Source organism: Chiloscyllium plagiosum, chromosome 2 (assembly GCF_004010195.1).
Source record: "Chiloscyllium plagiosum isolate BGI_BamShark_2017 chromosome 2, ASM401019v2, whole genome shotgun sequence".
Lineage (NCBI taxonomy): Eukaryota > Metazoa > Chordata > Chondrichthyes > Orectolobiformes > Hemiscylliidae > Chiloscyllium > Chiloscyllium plagiosum.
In genome coordinates this window covers 135,246,549-135,267,113 of record NC_057711.1, presented here as the reverse complement: position 1 = coordinate 135,267,113, position 20,565 = coordinate 135,246,549, and positions in this window count along the sequence as shown.

The following is a 20,565-nucleotide window of genomic DNA, read 5'->3' as shown; positions in this document are numbered from 1 at the left end:
TCATCAGCTTAGAATTGTGTACCAGTCTGGCAGAGAAGAAATGACGATACAGGAAGCAGAATAAACAGGAAGGATGTTTGAAAAGAAAACGCTAATGGAAATAGCTTTCAAAATAAATATAAATAAGCAACACCCTGGTGCTCTTTGAGTATGATGTGGTGTTTGGACTGGGTGCAGCCTATCCATATAACATAAATGTTATTGCTGATTGCTAAGTGCTGCATTAAGATGCACTCACCCATCCCCCTTCCATCACTGCACACGAGAAGATAAATTATGAGTGGGAAACAAATTAGGTTCATCTATTTCAGTCACGGAAAAATGCATTTTCGTACACAACCTTTAAGAAATTATAAATCTTTCTTCTGTAGAGAATTTTTCTCATGATTATAAATAATTTACTTACAGGCCTACTTCTTTGCAAAATGTTCTGATTCATATACTGTTGTACTGGAAAATAACCCATTGTAACATGTCATTTTTCTACTGTCAAGAGGCTTCCAATCCTTATTGTGAATTTTGGTGTATTAGTGTTGCTGTGTCTTTGGGGAACATGGAGTTTGATGCACATAAGTATACATTTCAACCTAGTTTAATCATGAGTCAGACTATGGAGAAGTAACTATACAGTCATTCAATACAGGATAGCATCCATTCTATCAGTACAAGAGAAGGAGCTGCATGTTAACTCCCTGGAAAGTTGGCACACACTTTCATCTCACTTTGTGCGGTCAGGCACCAGATGAGTCTGAAGAATGTCGATCAAATGGAATCATTTACAGTTTACAAATACTCCTGGCTGATCTAGGGATGCATGAACAACCATCCAGATGATTGATTGTAATATATAACCACCAGCTCCAACAAGGGTCTATGCATTCTCACCATCACCTCACATGACAATCAAAGCCTATTGAGTATTATTCTTCTGAGAGGTCGATGCATAATAAAACCTTGACTCCTGCCATTTGGATAGTGCTTCCTGCTACCTTGACATCTCTCCCACTGCTCCTTTCTCTGCAGACCACCTGCAAGCCCCTCAGCAGTGAGCTGTTCCTCACTCTGTTGTTCATCTTGTTTGTCATCCAAAGTTAATCTAAGGCAGCCATGGTAACATCTGTCCTGATCTTGGGCCCAGTACTTCCAAAGCGCAACAATCTGCTCTCAATACAAGTGCTCTCAATGAAGCCTCTTCCAACAGAAGGTTGGAAAGCAAGTCTGAGCACTAAGTATGTATTGATGAACATGTGCATGGTTTTTACTAAGCCCCATGAATTCCTGTTTAATCTTCTCACCTTGGTATGAATTATGAATTCCAGGAAACTTAGAAAATTGATGCATATGCAGTGTAATTTACTTGCTGGTGAGAATCTCTCAGAGAATCTTTTCAAAAATCGTTATGGGTAGCTGTTTGCCTCTTCAAAGGGTCTCTCTCTCTCTCGCACTTGTGCACAAATACACACACACATACACACGCACACACACCTACACATATGCACGCACACATCTGAACATCTGATATTGCCCCGACTGGATGCTTATGTTTTTCACAATTTCAATCAGTGTCTCAAGCCTAAATTCAAGCACCCTTTAACATTAAAATTCCCTTCATAATGTTGATTTTTTTTTTGGCAAGATTGTACCGGAAAATCAACAGAGCCAATGAAATATAAGAGTAAAGCAGTGAACTGTGGATGCTGGCGATCTGAAACAGTAACAGAAATCACTGGAGAAACTCAGCCAGGTCTGGTGGAGAGAGAACAGAGTTAATATTTTGAGTCCATTGACCCATCTTCCAAAATAATCGTGGCAAGGAAAAGGTGGTATTTATGCCAATGACAGGGGTCAGTGGAGTATGGGGCTCAGGGTGGGGTGGGGGGGCAAAGCCTGAGTGGATTGATGGTGACAGAGGTCCAGACAGAGAGAGAGAGAGAGAAGGAAGGTTAGGCAGGTATGGGGATGGTTGATTGTGACCCAGGGAATGGGAAAAGCTGATAATGGTGATCATAAGTCGGTGACAATCACTTGACCATGCTGAAAGAGATCATGACATGACAGGGCCTGGGGTGCGGGCGTGGGAACATAATTCTCAGGTTCTTCAGGAAGATTTCAAGCTTCTACAAAAGCCCTTACTACACAATATCTCCTCCATGTCATGATATTGTAAACTGTGAAGCAAAATTCAATAGATCCAAGAGTTGCACAAATGTCGGAATGTGGCTACTGATGACCTGTGCCATTTAACCCTCAGGATAATCCAAGGCAAAGTGAAGGTTCCTGCAGTAATGTTTCATTGGTAGGCAGCAGTGCCACTGAGAGAATTTCAAGTGACAACGAGGAAGGTAATGCAGCAAACTGCCAGCTGTTGATAGACCAGTCTTTCTGCACACTGGTCAAGAGGAAGCTCACTGTCAACCCCATCAATCTATCCTATTACCAAACATCCAGCTCATGACCAAGTGGGATGACTTTGAACAGCTAACCAACGGATTCAGCTCTCCTATCTGGCATAGCGGGTCAATTAACAGCTCCTGGTCCAAAACACTGGAGAGGCTAAAGGCTTCTTCCTCTGCCATACCTTCTTCATCACTTTTGGGGCAAGTGGAAGGTGGTAACAAAGGTCAAATCCTTACACCTCTGGAGTCTGTCTTCTTTCTGAGCACAATGGAAATTTGGGAGTTTTATGCTTTAGAAATATATTTTACAATTTCCTCAGTGCACAGAGTCTTCAGTCTATGTGATAACTGCACGTTTGGAAAGTGCTCTCGGATAATAAAATTGTCGAGCATGTGTATGCACCTTGAACTTATTTACTAACTTGTGAGTTAGAAAGTAAAAAGAGGGTCATAAGAAATTATTTCCAAATCTTCTTCATTCATTTTAATAGTATCATAATACTTTTAACATTTTCTGTATGTTTGAGAAAAATCTAGGTTCCCTTAATTTAGATTTCCTACTGTGTGGAAACAGGCCATTTGGCCCAACAAGTCCATACTGACCCTCCGAAGAGTACCCAGAACCATTTCCCTACATTTACCCCTGACTAACGCACACAGTACTGAACACTATGGACAATTTAGCATGGCCAATTCACCTAACCTGCACATCTTTGGACTGTGGGAGGAAACCTGCACAGATACGATTAATGTGCAAATGCCACACAGTCTCCCAAGACTGGAATCAAACTTGGGTCTCTGACGCTGTGAAGCAGCAATGCTAACCACTGAGCCACCGGGCCACCTGACATAACCCTAATCCTAACCTTAACCCTAACCCGAATCCTAACCCTAACCCTAGCCCTAACTGATTCACCTCTCCCATCTGGCGTAGCAAGACAATTGCCAGCTCCAGGTCCAAAACCGGTCCTGTTTTGCATCTTTCACTCGATGCAAAGTATCAATAAGTATAACATTACATATAAAATTCACACTGATATATTTTTATTGGTCACAGACCAGTCTCTTGGGAAAGGTAAACTTCTCTGTTCTTCAACACAATATTTTCCAGCTGCATTGAGCTAATTAGAAAGAATAAGGAGAAAGATAATTTCTGATCAGTCATGGAGTGAGAAAGAGAGCATGAGGAAGTGAATAAGGAAAATAAAAAGCCACAAACCTTGTACTGGAATTATACTTAAAACTATTAAAGTCCTATTGCCTCCAGATGGCTTGAATTATTCATTGTGCATGCATTGATTCATTAACAATCCTTAAGTGCATTGTGGTACTGCAATGTTTTAATGCAGGGAACTAATAAAATAATCATTAGCTTTAAGAGTATTTAGCTTTGCATCAAACCAGTTAGTGTGGCTTTACTGGACCAGCTGAATTTGCTAGCAATTTTATTAGACTTTGTAAAATCCAATGGGCTAGCTTCTGATGAGTTGTCCTTGTCTTTTATTAAGGTGAGAGGGTTTCTTAATACTGTGTGCCAGCCTTTTGCAGCAATAGTTTTTGAATATTTTACTGCTTTGTGAAGGTTTTCATAAGAATATACCACATCTCCAAAATATACAGATTGTAGCTTTTGTCAGATATTTCTGTGAGCAAGGTCTTTTCCATAGTGGAGTGTGATATCCACATAACACTTAGTACTGTAATCCAAGTCTGAACAAGAATCATTGTCATGTTGATTATTTAGTTAGAATTAGCATGAGCCCTCTTCGTTCTTCTGACTTTCAAATAGCAGAAGAATAAAAAGCAACTTAGACTGTGACAGACGAACCAGCGCTGAACCATATGCACTTGTTATATCTAGCACTGACGTCTGCTATTTTGGGCCCCAGTTTATTTCAATACCAAAACCAAGAATTTTCAGTTTGTCTTCTTAAATTGTATCTCCTGTCCAGATGAGGAATTATTAATTAACTCCACACACTATGGATCACAATGACGGAATCCCGTCAGCTGAAAGAACAAAGGTATTTTGGAGCAAAAATAGAAATTGCTGGAAAAGCTCAACAGGTCTGGCAGCTTCTGTGGAGAGAAATAAAATTTAACGTTTCGGGTCTGGAGATCCTTCCTTAGAACTGATGGTAGCTAGGAAAATGCTGTTTTATATGCAGAAGATGGGGAGGGGTGAGGATAAATGTTAAGTAGGGATAGAGCTCAACGGGGGAGAAGAAGAGGCAAGGAAGGGATGATAGGTTGAAAGAACCCTGGGTGACAAGGGATGTGGAGCATATAGTCAAGAGGGAGAAGGAAGCTTATTTAAGGTTGAGGAGGCAAGGATCAGACAGGGCTCTAGAGGGTTGCAAGGTAGCCAGGAATGAACTGCAAAGTGGACTTAAAAGAGCTGGAAGGGAGCATGAAAAAGCCTTATTGGGTAGGATTAAGGAAAACCCTAAGGCATTCTACACTTATGTGAGGAACAAGAGGATTGCCAGAGTGAGGGTAGGACTGATCAGGAATAGTGGAGGGAACTTGTGCCTGGAGTCAGAGGAGGCAGGGGAGGTCCTTAATGAATACTTGGCTTCAGTATTCACGACTGAGAGGTACCTTGATGTTTCTGAGGACAGCATGAAACAGACTGATGTGCTTTAACAGGTTAATGTTAAGAAGGAGGATGTAATAAACATATTAAAAATCATCAGGGTTGATAAATCCCCTGGGCTAGATGGGATATACAGAGAGTGAGGGAAGAGATTGCTGTGCCTTTGACAATGAACTTTGCATTCTCACTATCCACTGGAGTAGTGCCAGACGAATGGAGGGTGGCAAATGGTGTTCCCTTGTTCAAGAAAGGGAATAATGATAATCCTAGGAATTACAGACCAGACAGTCTCACGTCTGTGATTGGCAAAGTATTGGAGATGATTCTGAGAGGCAGGATTTATGACTACTTGGAAAATCATAGTAGTCTAACTTTGTGAGGGGTAGGTCATGCCTCACAAACTTAATTGAATTCTTTGAGGATGTGACAAAACACATTGATGAAGGTAGAGTAACAAGTGTGGTGTACATGGATTTTAACAAGACATTTGATAAGATTCCCCATGGTAGACTCATTCATAAAGTAAGGAGGTATGGAACACATGAAAATCTGGCTATCTAGCTGTCTGAATACAGAATTGACTGGCCCATAGAACACAGAGGGTGGTGGTAGATGGAAAGTATTAGTCTGGAGCTTGGTGACCAGTGGTGTTCTGCAGACATTAGTTTTCGGACCTCTGCCCTTTGTGATTTTCACAAATGATTTGGATGAGAAAGTGGAAGGGTGGGTTAGTAAGTTTGCTGATGATACGAAGGTTGGTGGAGTAGTAGATAATGTGGAGAGTTGTTGTAGGTTGCAACATACAGGATGCAGAACTGATAAGTGGCAGATGGAGCTCAACCTGGAAAAGTGTGAAGTGTTTCACTTTGGAAGGTCAAATTTGAATGCAGAATATAGGGTTAAAGACAGAGTCATAGAACATAGAAGAATACAGCGCAGTACAGGCCCTTCGGCCCTCGATGTTGCGCCGATCCAAGCCCACCTAACCTACACTAGCCCACTATCCTCCATATGCTAATCCAATGCCCGCTTAAATGCCCATAATGAGGGAGAGTCCACCACTGCTACTGGCAGGGAATTCCATGAACTCACGACTCGCTGAGTAAAGAACCTACCCCTAACATCTGTCCTATACCTACCCCCCCTTAATTTAAAGCTATGCCCCCTCGTAATAGCTGACTCCATACGTGGAAAAAGATTCTCACTGTCGACCCTATCTAAACCCCTAATCATCTTGTACACCTTTATCAAGTCACCCCTAAACCTTCTTTTCTTCAATGAAAACAACCCCAAGTGCCTCAGCCTTTCCTCATACGATCTTTCTACCATACCAGGCAACATCCTGGTAAACCTCCTCTGCACCCGTTCCAGTGCCTCCACATCCTTCCTATAATATGGCGACCAAAACTGCACACAATACTCCAGATGCGGCCGCACCAGAGTCTTATACAACTGCAACATGACCTCAGTACTCCGGAACTCAATTCCTCTACCAATAAAAGCCAGTACGCCATATGTCTTCTTCACCGCACTATTTACCTGGGTCACCGCACTATTTACCTGCACAGTCCTTCACAGTGTGGCGGAACAGACAGATCTTGGAGTCCATGTCTATACATCCCTCAAAGTTGCCACCCAATTTGATTGGGTTGTCAAAAAGGCATATGGTGAGTTAACTTTCATTAACAGGTGGCTTGAGATTAAGAGTTGCAAGGTTGTGCTGCAGCCCGATGAAACCCTGGTCAGACCACACTTCGAATATTGTGTTCAGTTCTAGTTGCCTCATTATAGAAAGGATGTGGAAGCTTTAGAAAGTGTGCAAAGGAGATTTACCAGGCTGGACTGGAGGGCATGTCTTATGAAGAAAGCTTGAGGGAGCTATAGCAAAGAAGAATGAGGGGTTACTTGATAGAGGTGTACAAGATGATGATAGGTATAGATAGAGTGGATAATTGGAGACTTTTTTTCCCAAGGTGTAAATGGCTATCACAAGGGGGCATAATTTTAAGATGATTGGAGGAAGGTTTAGGGGAGATGTCAGAGGTAGGTTCTTTACACAGAAATGAGAGTATAGTGCTGGAAAAGCACAGCACGTCAGGCAGCATCGGAGGAGCAGGAGAATCAATGTTTTGGGCATAAGCCCTTCATCAGGAATGAAGCTTGTGAGCCAAGGGGACAGAGAGATAAATGGGAGGCGGGTGGGATTGGGGGGCTTACATGGAGAGTGGTGGATATGTGGAATGCACTGCCAGTGGTAGTAGTAGAGTCAGGTACATTAGGGACATTTAAGAGACTCTTGGATAGGTACACGGAAGATAATACAATGTAAGGTATGTAGGTTCATCTGATCTTAGAGTAGGAAAGAAAGGCCGGCAAAACATCGAGGACTGAAGGGCCTGTACTGTGCTCTACTGTTTTATGTTCTATGTAAGAGTTAGACAGACAAAGGATTGGATAACGATCTGGCTAGTGAGGTGAATAGCTACTAATAGGGACTGTTAGTGGCTCACAATAGGTTATATATAATAGCAGACAATGTAACAACAAAATCTGGTGTGTGGAGGTTGGAACAAGGACATGGGAGAGTTCAAGCCCTGAGGTTATTGAACTCAATATTGAGCCCAGAAAGCTTAAATGTTACTTGGATTGAGGGCACATCTTCCAATATTAGCGACAGATAGAAGAAATGAAAATAGGGCTCAGTTGGTAGAACAAAAATAAACTAGGAATTTTGCTCCCATTGCGGATGATGGTTATTGAGTGGAAAGTCCCATTAGTCCATTGCAAAGAATGAGTGGTAGAGTATATCCTCCCAAAATTCAATTCCTTTGAAATCAATGAAAGTAAATATCAGGCATGGAGAAAATGAGGACTGCAGATGCTAAACATCAGGCATAACATATTCACCCAGTATTCATTGTGAAGCCCCCTGATTTGTGTTGTCCATTCCATATTTCTACCACTGTTCATCCAACACTTTCCAGCCAGCAGCAGTTATTGTTGAAAGCAAACAATAACATAATTTGTAGAATTATTCCAATGTCTCGTGATCTGGTGTTTTTGTGTGTGTGGATAAATCACTAATCATGCACAGCTTTCTCTGGAGTCTTGGTAGACGCAACATGCTCAGAAAATACAATACTGAGACGGTTTTGCAGTCACTGTTTCAGAAGAACAATCAGGTTTCATCTCGGTCTCCTAGTAAAGGTATTTCAGAAACAACAGACATGAGCTGAGCAGCTTGTTCTGTAGCAGGCATCCACCATATGAAAATCTATATAAGGAAGCTGTGTATGGATATTGTCACTGGGCTAGTCATCCCAAACCACACGCTGATGTTTTATTTGGGTTTAGATCCTATCATGGCAGATGGCAAATTTGAATTTAATAAAAACACTGAAATAAGAAAACTAATGGAGACCATAGTGGATGCCTGTTATAAAACCTCATCTGTTTCACTAATGTCCTTTAGGGAAGGTTATCTGCTATCTTTATTTGGTCTAACCTACATGTTACTCCAGATGCATAACAACGTGATTGACTCTTAACAGCTGACTGGACCTATAGGGATGAGAAATGAATACTGTGGCCAGTAGCGACCACATGACATGAATGGATATCTCAACTCCAAGCCTGTGACCATCGTTCAGATAGAACAATCATAAAACAACAGGCATAAAACAATCAGCTGTTTTCCCAGAAGTGAGATCAAACAACCAAAATCAACAATTATCAGGAGCCATATGGTTCCAAGAAATTTTGTTTTAAATTAAAAGATTCCAAAGTGTCTTTACATTGACCTTTAAAATAAAATCCAACCATCATCATAACCCTGCATGTCAGCAAAAATAATTAAAGAAGATTAATCTTGTTGCCTCTGCCAAGATCCCAAAGCCAACTGTGTGGGCTTTGTGACTTGGCCACACTGCAGAAGCACTGGAACAATAAACTTTGGCAAGTCTGAAAATTGCATTTGGATTTGGGAAATGAGGTTGGCCAAGTATATCAAGTGTCAGTGTGTAAATGTTCAGGAAGTGGTGAGCATTGTATCATATGGATCAAGATAATGATGGAGGATGACAAACAGCAATCCAAGGTAACAGTAATCAATTAGAGGGACCTGACTTCTATGGGTCAGTGAAAGAGCTGGGCAGGATTGACATAACTGAAAGGTTGTTGGATAAAATTTTAACTGAACAGTGGATTACCTTGAAAGATGAGATGGTTCAGGTACAGTTGTAGTACATTGCCTCAACTGGGGGGAAAGGTAGGACAATCAAATCCAGAACTTGCTGGATGACAAAAGAGATAGAAATTAAGATAAGGAAGGAAGAGACTACATATACAGGTTTCAGGTAGAAAGTACCTGAGCATCCTGGTAGGCTAAGAATGAGTGAGCACTCTGAGAGCAAGTGAAGTGCCCAGAGAAGCAGTCTGGTCCATGAGTTGGGTATGCAAGCCGGAATGCACAGTATCCTTGCTGTAGTGAGAGTTGCCAGTACCACCCAAGGTGCATCACTGAAGTTCAGTAGCATTCTGTAGTTGGATAGGGGATGAATCAGGAGGGTTCTTAGAGGCTGGTGCATGTTTGGATGTCAATGTCCATGGATGTGGGCTGCATGTGATCAGTGCCCATAGGCCATTCCCAAAATGCTGATGCCTGCTGTCTGAGATTGAGGTCTTTTGGAGCAAGCAGCATGTTGAACCCATGGCGAACCCACTTTGAATTTCCAAACGCCTAGTTTGCCTGGTATATTTGGTAAACCATAACCCATGGCAGGTTGGTACATTAACAAGCCATTTAATAAGCCTGATTCCACCAATCATCTCACCATAGCTCATATTACTTACAGCCTGGTAGGATTCTGCCTTATAAGATCATAGGAAAGGGATAAGGGGAGCATTTTTCAGGACAGCAATCTATAACCTTGAGCAGATTGGCGCAGGAATCAGTGCTGGGCCACAGGTATTTACGATATATATTAATGATATGGATGAGGAAAGTGAATGGGCATATTTATGGGTGACGGAAAACTGGAAGTGAACTCGAGTGGTTGGTGTGCTGTGCAGAGTCTCCAGTGCAACATAACCAGGTTAAGCAGTGTTAAAAATCACACATCATGTTATAGTCCAACAGGTTTAATCGGAAGCACTAGCTTTCGGAGCGGTTCTCCTTCATCAGGTGGTTGTGACAATCACCTGATGAAGGAGCGGCGCTCTGTACATTAGTGCTTCCAATTAAGCCTGTTGGACTATAACCTGATGTTGTGTGATTTTTAACTTTGTCCACCCCAGTCTAATACTGGCATCTCCAAATCAGGTTAAGCAAGTGATCAAAAGCTTGACAGATGGAATAGAGTGCGGGATTATGTGAGATTGTACATATCGGCAGGAAGAAAGGGGACCTGAATTATTTAATGAAGGAAGATGGTAGGAAGCTACAACATAGAGGCATTTGGGAGACTTTGCACTCAAATCTCAAAAAGTTAGCAACCAAGTTCCTCAGGTAAGAGGAAGACAAACAAACTCTTGGCCTTTATTTCAAATGGAATAGTGTATAACAATTGTGAAGTCATACTAAAACTATACAACACATTGGTTAGACCACACCTGAAGTACAGTGAATGGTCTTGGCACCCTCATCTAAGGAAATACATACTGGCCCATTGGAGGCAGTCCAGAGAAGGTTCGTTAAGCTGGTACCAGGTATGGGAGGGCTGGATCAGGAGGAGAGGTTAAGTCAGTTGGGTCCATACTCATTGGAATTTAGAAGACTTTGAAGTGACCTCATTGAAGTATGCAAGAACCTACATCTTGTATTCTAATCACATGTATTAAGCCATTTAGCGTATCAAGTCTGCTCTCCCATTCAAAGTGATGGTGGCTAATTTGATCATCTTTGACTCTTCTTTCTTGCCTGAGCACCACGGGTCTCTACTCCATTACTGATTAAAAATCTATCTATCTCAGGCTTGAATCTACTCAAAGACCAAACCTCAACAGCCTTCTGCAGTTAAATATTCTTCAAATTCACAACCCTCTAATAGAAGAAATTCCTCCTTATCTCTGTCTTAGATATCCAATGCCTTATTGTCAAACAGTGTCCTCTGGTCCTAGACTCTCCTGAAAGGGGAAATAACTTCTTCATTTGCAGAGAGGCCCCAAGAATTTTCAATGTTTCAACTAAGTTGCCTCTCTCTGATTACTCCTTTCTGTTCATGTTCTCCTGTGATTAATATTGAAGCTGCTACGTTGACCCTAGCAATTGATCATATTGACTTGGTTGGCTGTGAAGCACACTGGAGCATTTTAAGGTTGTGGGAGATTCCACCCTATGTTTCAATGCAAACTTTTTTTCTGCTTATTTGAATATCTGGAGCCATATATTAAAAATAACTTGATGGGAAGGATCATAAGGGAAGTGTCATAGTTTTACCTGCAAATGGAAGTAATTCTTGACATCTTGTTTTATCTGATGGGTGGGAGAATAGACAATTTTATATTAAAGAGGTGAAATGATGCAGTAATGAGAGTGATATTGAGTATTATTCACTGTTAATATTTACAATATATATTAATGACATGGATGAGGAAAGTGAATAGCCAAATTTATGGGTGACACAAAACTGGAAGTGAACTCTAGTGGTGGGTGTGCTGTGCAGAGTCTCCAGTGCGACATAGCCAGGTTAAGCTGCCCGCTAGCTGGAATCTTGACATTTGGGACTTGGTTGGAAAATGCGGCATGTCCACTTTGTCATCCAATGGGGCTTGCTCAATATGTCATGGAATTCTCCCAAGTTTCTCCCCATGACACAAGCCATTCAGGACATGGGAAGATTCCACCCTATGTTTCAATGTAAAAAGTTCAGGACTTGGAAAACATTTCTCTCAGCAAACAACTTCCATAAAATGCAAGTATGTCTTCTGCAACTCTGGAACGACTGGGCCATTGTGAGCACCATTTTTCTCAACTAAATATTTAAAGAATTGCAGTCATCAAATTTTCATATATTTGATGCAGCCATCAGCCTTACAGCTGCGGATGACATCCCTTACCTAGGACAAACGTTGTTGATAGATGAGGTTAATCCTTAAACTGAGATCATTGATACTTTCCTCACTAACTTCATGGATAATTGAGGATTCAAGAGAACCTTAAGAATGTGAATATTATTAGCTACAATGATGGTCACTGCAGACAACCTGAAGATAAAGAGATCAAGGAGGACATTGTCAATAATTTCCATGTTTTGATCCATGACCCTGCAGAATTGCTTGATTGCTTGGCAGATATCCTACTGATGAATTAATACTTTTTCTGAGGCTTTCTCCAAAGTAATCCATCACCACCATCTCCTATTTGGATGCCTATTGTTAGCGTTGACTATAATCTACAATGAGAGTCACCAGTATGTTTCATTTTGATTGTTCCTGCTAATTCATCTGTGCCCACATAAGTTTTCATTATTTTCCTTACATTTATTCATTTTGTGTTATACACGAGGGGCTTAGAATGGTATTAGGTTGAAATAAGAGGCTTTGAAGAAAACTAACAAAATAATGGATTGGCAAAGCAAAATATTATCAAAAGTTAGTACAGAGAAGGAAACAGTACTTTAATAATTCTACACTGGCGAGAAATATAAAAAAATAGATTGCAAGAGTTTCAACATTTATAAAGAAGACAGCAAAAATAAATATGGATCCCTAATAGCTGAGGCATAACAAATTATAATGGGACTATAGAAATGCTAGAAATATGAAACAAATATTTAAGATCTGCCTTCACGGTAGAAGATGTATAAAATATATCAGAAATAATGGGAAACCAGGGCTATAATCAGAGTGAGGAATTGAAAATAATTATATTCACAATGAGAAAGTACTGGAGAAGTTAATGGGACAAAAACTGACAAATCTAAGGTTGAGCATCGTTAAGTTCTAAACGAGGTATCTGCAATGATATTACGTGAGCGTATTATGACCTTCTAAAATTCATTAGGTTCTGGAACAATCCCTATGGTTTGTCAGTGAACAAATCTAACTCAAATTCAAAGTTATACCTGGCACATCAGAAGATGATTGTGCTTCTTTGAGGTCAGTCATCTCAGCTTCAGGACATCTCTACAAGAGTTCCTCAGAGTAGTGTTCTCGGCCCAACCATCTTCAGCTGCTTCATCAATGACCTTCCCTCCATCATAAGGTCAATTTATTGATGACTGCACAATGTTTGACCCCATTTGTGACTCCTCAGACTTTGAACCATTCCACACAGCAGGACTTAAACAATATTCAGGCTTGGGCTGACAAGGCTCAAGTGACATTTGTACCACACAAGTGCAAGACAATAGCTATCTTAACAAAAGGCAATCCAATCTTGTTGATGCATCACCATGTGATATTGATTAGCATTGCCCTTGCTGAATCCCTCACTTTCAATGTCCATTGACCAGAAACTGAACAAGATTAACCATATTCCATAATTTGACTTCAAGAGCAAGGAAAGGGTAGAAATTGTGATGCAAGTAACTCACCCTTTGACTCCTCAAATTCTGTCCACCATTTACAAGGCAAGAATCTGGAGTCTGACGGAATATTCCCCACTTGCCTGGGTGTGTACAGCTGCAACAACACTCAAGAAGCTTGAGACCATCCAGGACAAAGCAGCCCTCTTGACTGGCACTATTTCCACAAATGTTGAGTCCTTCTACCACCTACAACAGATTAGCAGTAGTGTGTCTAAGATATGCTGCAGAAATTCACCTAATTCCTAAGATGCGCCATCCAAACACACATCCGGAAGGACAAGGGGCAGCGAATGGATGGAAATACCATCCTCCAAGTTCTCATCCAAACCACTCGCCATTCTGACTTGAAAATATATCACGGTTCCTTCAGTGTATCCCAGTCAAACTCGTGGAACTCTTTCCATCATGACATTGTGGGACTTGCCGCAGTTGAAGATGCCAGTTTGCTACTGTCTTCTCAAGCACAACTAGGGATGGGCAATAAATACTGGTCCAGCCAGCAATGCCCACATCCCATGAATTAGTAAAACACAAGGGCAGATGCTTATCTTCCACAAGAATTATTTCACTATTTGGTACTTGTCTAGTCTAGCAACAATATTGTCTATTTTGGGCTGTCTCAGAGGTAGTTCGACCAAGTCCACTTTTGTTGATGGATGTTGGAATCCTTTTCTCAGAGTATATTCCTTGTCCTTCTTCTAAGTAGTGTATAACATTGAGAAACAGTGTCTCCTCATCTGGTAGGACTAGTTTACTTTGGGAACATGATCATCAGGACTGGTCGGGCCGAAGAGTCTGTTTCCATGCTGTATGATTCTTTGACTCTGTGACTGATGGAGAATTAGTCAGAGGTTTCCTTGTCTGTGTTTGGCCTAATGCTTTCAGAACTCCTGGCCCTCAAGAAATCCAACTTTGTACGAACTGTCAGTCATTGTGTTCACCAGCTTTGTGTTGGGTTTGGGATATATGCTGGGATAGTGATGGAGGTGAATTGTACATTGATTGTAAGCTAAGATTCTGTTTTGTTACAATCCCAGTAAATACTCACAACTTTGGTTTTGAGCCAATTAGAGATGACAAACGATTTGCTTAAAATGGGTGAAATTTGGGAATCCCAATGCCTTGCTAATAGAATAAAGGCACAAGATTTTACATACTTGAACAGCCAGTTATAAACCTTACAATTCCAATTCAACAAATGTGAAACAGCTTGCAATATCTATCTTATACTCCAATACCCAAAGAGAACACAAGGTAAATATGAATTAACAAGCAATATCTATCGTTTCCACCTTACAACCAAAATCAATATGAAACAAAGGTGAATTAAGAAAATTGTGCTCACGCATAATACATTGAACATTAAATGGCAGCTGTAATTGAGGCTAATCCCAGGAAGTTGTTAGCAAACTGCACGCATCAGAGTCCACTGTGAGTTACAATAATCTTGTTAACACATAAGCTGGATACTTCCCAGGCCCTGAATAATGTGGAATCTGTTGAGAAATCTGGGAAAGTCTTGTGAGAAATTGTATGAGACCTTTCTCAACATCAGGAGCCATACATCTCATTTTCCAATGAAATTCTTGCCATTCATCAGCAACAGGGAGAAAGTGAGGACTGCAGATGCTGGAGATCAAGTGTTGAAGAGTGTGATGCTGGAAAAGCTCAGCAGGTCAAGAGAATCAATGTTTCAAACATTCCTAATGAAGGGCTCATGTTTGAAATGTTGATTCTCCTGCTCCTTGGGTGCTATACCTGACCTGCTGTGCTTTTCCAGCACCACACTCGTAGACATTAATCAACGACAGGCCTATTAAGGGGAATTATTGCTTCTTATGGCTCTGTTTATTAATTACTTTCACTTCATTCATATGCATTTTCCAAGACTACCAGAAAGAAACTAAATACCACAAATTCCCGACATGAAAGCTCGTGCTGGTATTTGGCAACTCTATCTCGCCACTTCTTCCTCTAGACCTCCACCTTGGACATCTGTCTCTGAGGGTACACTCCATAGGCAGGTGCCACATATGACCCACATTCACAGATGTTGGCCTCTGACACGTGCCAGTCTCTCCGCATGATCGTGGCACATCCCGAAACCATGCCCACTAAGCGTCTGCACATCCATGCTGCTCTCAGGGGTAACTATTACCAGTGTGCTGCTGAAAGGATGGCTAAGTGCAGGAAGAGGCATTCCTCTAACGGATAGGACCAGGTTACAACTTAGGGCTGCTCATTTGCTCTGTCTGAGCTCAGTTACTTCGTGCTTGTGTGATGCTTTGTCTTTGAAGGCTTTGCTCTCAAAGCAGTTTTATGCTGCCTTGCAGTTTGATACTGAAATGAAGCCAGGCATCTTGACGTGCTGTCCAGGAGTCATCAGTAAAGATGGTGGACATGTGGCTGTATAGCACCAGGTTATGTCCATCTCACCTCCTCACCATGTGCCCACGGCAGACCCATTGCACATCCTCCTTTGCAAGTGGTCATTTCTCAAAGTCTAAGGGCAGTAGCTCAAGCCGATACCCGTCAGTCAGTGGTCCAAGCACAGTAAGTCAAGAACAGTCTCCAATACCAGTTCAGAGGTTTATGAATAGTCAGCCTGCCCTGTGGATTCAGTGAAACCAGTCTGGAGAGTTGTGAGAAGACACGTGGGGAGTTGTACCACTTTCTGACTGGCGATTGGTCACTCTGAAATGCCTAACAAAGTTATTTTAGGAGGTAAGTCACACTCTGTCCTGGGGACCCATCCATTGAAGTTGAGGGAGAGATTATCAGAGAACACTGATGTAGAGCAGGAAGTCAGGGAACTTAACAGTGGGGATTGTAGTTAGAATGCTGTGCTGCAGATGGAATTAATTTGCTGAAGGTGGTCATTATACAAAAGGGTGTGACATTAGAACATGGGTGAGAAAGGTGTCATCTGATGGCAAGGGAGTCATTACCCTGAGCGGCACCCTGGCTTTCATGAAAGAGACAGTTCGACATCTTCAGTTGTTATTCCTGGGATTGGGGCTGAGTTTAGGAGCTGGTAAAGTGGTCAGACAGATGAGTTGGGGTGCACTTGGGGAAGTATAATGCCTATTTGGTTCATACGGAGGGCTTTCAGAAAGGGGATGTTTATTCAGAAAGGGTGGATTCATTCAAGATGAAGATACTGGGCTAGAGTCTCACCATTCGAGTAGCGAGCACTGTATCCTTCATCGTCCTGTAAAGAAGAAGTGCGCAATGGCGATGAAAATGGCTGTAACCACACCCAGTGGGCAGGGTAAGTGGTTTGTTCCATGAGGGGCAGACTTCAATTTCGAACAGTGCGGGACCCTTCGAAGTGCAGCACTATCACACAGGCAGACATGCACTGTATCTGAGGCGCCACATGCTGAGTGACCCTTAGACATGATCCTACTGCATGCAGTCCCATCCTTGTCCCCTCTGCTCTCCTGACCATATCATGCATGGTAAAGACTGCATTGTGTTAACTCTGGTGGTGAAACAGCAACATTTGTCGATCTGGGAAGATGGAGCATTGTTACCAAAGTAACTAATGCACCCATTGGCTACACATTGTGCAGGAGCTGTTCACTTCACACCTTGGAATGTGGAACATTGCGCAGCGCTAAAGATGGTTGGCCTCAGTACTTTCTATGCTGCAGTTACCGATGGACAGAGACTCACACACGGATGATGGTATAGAGAGAACACACATTTACAAATGTGAAAGCTGATTTCACATGAGTTGGAGATGCCGGTGTTGAACTGATGTGTACAAATTTTAAAATCACACAACACCAGGTTCTAGTCCAACAGGTTTAGTTGGAAGCACTAGCTTTTGGTGTGCTACTCTGAAAGCTAGTGTTTCCAAATAAATTTGTTGGACTATAACCTGGCGTTGTGGGATTTTTAGGTTTCACATGAACATGTCACAAGACGCAACCCACTATCACAAGTTTCTATACATACAGACAAAGAATGATACCACTTTGATTCGGACAACACACACGTCTTAGGACAGGTGAAACAAAAGACATGCTCGAGAATTCTTAGAGGCATGGCATTCTAACTAGAACTCCATCAATAAACACATCGATTTACATCCTATTTGCCTTCGCTTGTAAAAAAGAACCAGAAATGACATCATCCACCTTAAGAAATCAAGACCTGTAAACAGAGAGGCGGGACATACCACAAGTGCTTCACCAGAGACTCTCACCGATGATGTTACCTCGTATGGTGACTGAAAGTCTAAAAACAAACCTTCAAGCTCAGCGAGCTAACTTACAGACTTGTTATCAACCTGAGCTACAAATCTTCTCAAAAATGCCAAGAATATGTCCATAGAAGGCCCTCTTCTTTCTTTCCATCATCACTGCATCTCAGAGTAGTCCCCTAGCTGGGGTGGAGGGAGCCTAGCCTACACCAGAGTCCATTGACTTTGAAGGGTTAGACCCCTGATGAAAGGCATATGCCTGAAACATCGATTCTCCTGCCCCTCGGATGCTGCCTGACCTGCTGTGCTTTTCCAGGACCACATTCTCAACTCTGATCTCTAGCATTTACAGTCCTCACTTTTTCCTGTACATGGAAGATTGGCTGGCTAACAGGAAACAAAGAGTAGGAATAAATGGGTCCTTTCAGGTTGGTAGAGCATCACAAGTGGAGTGACAGAGGGCTCAGTGGTGAGGCCTCAACTCTTTACAATCTACAAAAATGATTTGGATAAAGGAATTGAAGAGATGGTAGCTATGTTTGCTGATGCCACACAGGTAAGTAGGTTAGTGAGTTGTGGACAGGATATAAGGAGACTACAAACTGATAGATAGGTTACATGAGTAAGCAAATGGAATACAATGTGGGAAAGTATTAAATTGTCTGTTTTTATAGAAAAAATTAAATAAAACATGTTATTTTAATGATGAGACACTGAAGAGTTCTGAGATGCAAAGAGATCTGGGTACCCTAGTCACAGAAGGTGAGTATGCAGGTATAGCAAGAAATCAAGAAATCTAATAGAATGTTGTGATTGATTGCAAAGAGAATTGAATGCAATGGTAGGGAGGTTATGCTTCAGTTATACAGGGCATAGGTGAGACCACATTCTGGAGTATTGTGTACATTATTGGTCACCATAATTACAAAAGGAATTACTGTATTGGAAGCAGTTCAGAGAAGGTTTACTGGACTAATACCTGGAATGGGTTGATTGCCTTATGTGGCAAAGATACACAGGCTAGACCTGCATCATACTGAATTCAGAAGAGTCAGAGGTGACTAAACTGAAACATATAAGGTAAATATAACTAAGATCAAGGTAGAGGAACCAAGAGAATGAAAGATTATTGGAGATAAGTCGGAATGTAGAATTTAGGTTCGAATTAGATCTGTTATGATCTTGCTAAGTGGTGGAATAGGCAGAAAGGGTCATGTGGCCTATAGTTATTCATATATTCTCAGATTAGCATTCCAAAAATAAATCAAAGTTTAAGGAGCTCAAGACCCTTGATCCAAAGTAGGGTCGAGCAGGCAGTTCCTCATTGAAATTTCCTAACTTCCGTAATGGTGTCAGGTGCCTGCATTAGCAGCTCTTAGGTTGTGAAGAGAGCTAGCTATGTGTCTGCAAAACTGTCAGGTCTGGTTGGACAACTTTTTGAAAAGGTGAAATCTGTCCGTTTACAGGAAGGCTAATGCCTCTGGGGCTAGAAGTCAGCTTCCTCATCATTTCAGAGGATATGCTCAGCTTGCTGCACTCTTATAGGTCCTAATCCTTCCAATGACAGTTGATATATGCTTTATTTTACCATAGTCTCTGTAGTTATAGCTAAGCTCGGAGTTGTGTTCGCAAACGTCAAAACTGCTTCCTGTACAAAATCGAAGAGCTGTCTCTGTTACCATCGTTTCAAAAGGCAGGTTGTCACTGAGCTGCTCCTATCGACTGCAGGCTGACCTGACATCCAATACTTTTACAACAACTACAGCTCTAGCCTAGCTGTGAAGGTTATCACATCATTAAAATGTTATTCCACTAAACCTTTGCAAACCATTGCAGAAAGCTTCTGTCAGCTGCCAGCCAACCCATAGATGTATTGTGCATGTGATAAATATTTTGCCAGAGGGCATGTTTCTCACTTTCTATTTACAGTGGCAGAATTGAATAACCTCTAAAACTTTAACTGATTCCCAAAAATTCAGAGGAGTACATGATAGATGCCCCATTTGATTTGATTATAATGGTATTACAAACAATAAATGCTCGATATCATAGCAGAGCTGGCTGTATCCACAGAGAGAGAGCAAGCTAACGTTTTGAGTCTAAGGTTAAAATTCACACAACACCAGGTTATAGTCCAACAGGTTTAATTGGAAGCACTAGCTTTCAGAGCGCTGCTCCTTCATGAAGTGATGAACAACCACCTGATGAAGGAGCAGTGCTCCAAAAGCTAGTGCTTTCAATTAAACCTGTTGGACTATAACCTGGTGTTGTGTGATTTTTAACTTTGTACACCCCAGTCCAACACTGGCATCTCCAAGTTTTGAGTCTAGTTGACTCTTCATCAGAGCTGAAGTGTGGAGGGGACAGCATTTGTGCAGTGGTGGGAGGGTGGTAGTTTGGAGTGCTGGGGGAAGAGAGGGTGTTGATAGTTCAGATTAAGTGATTGGAGTGTGAGAACAGCAGGACCATGGTGTGTCTAACTGAAAACCAAAAGAAGTGCTGATGCTGGAAATCAGAAACAAAAACGGGAGTTGCTGGAAAAACTCAGCAGGTCTGACAGCATCCGTGAAGAGAAATCAGAGTTAATGTTTCTGGTCCGGTGAGCTTTCCTCAGAAACTGAGGTCGAACTGCCAGACTTGAAAGAACAGACAGTGCCACTGGGGTGAGGAGAGGGCAGAGAGGGTGACAGAGAAGCAAAGCTAAAAGAAGGGGAAGGGATGAGTTCGCAATTTGAAAGTGTTGAACTCAATATTAAGCCCAGAAGGTTGTAAACTGCCATTTTGAAGATGAGATATTGGACCTCCAATTTGCGCTGTGATTTGCTGGAGCATTGC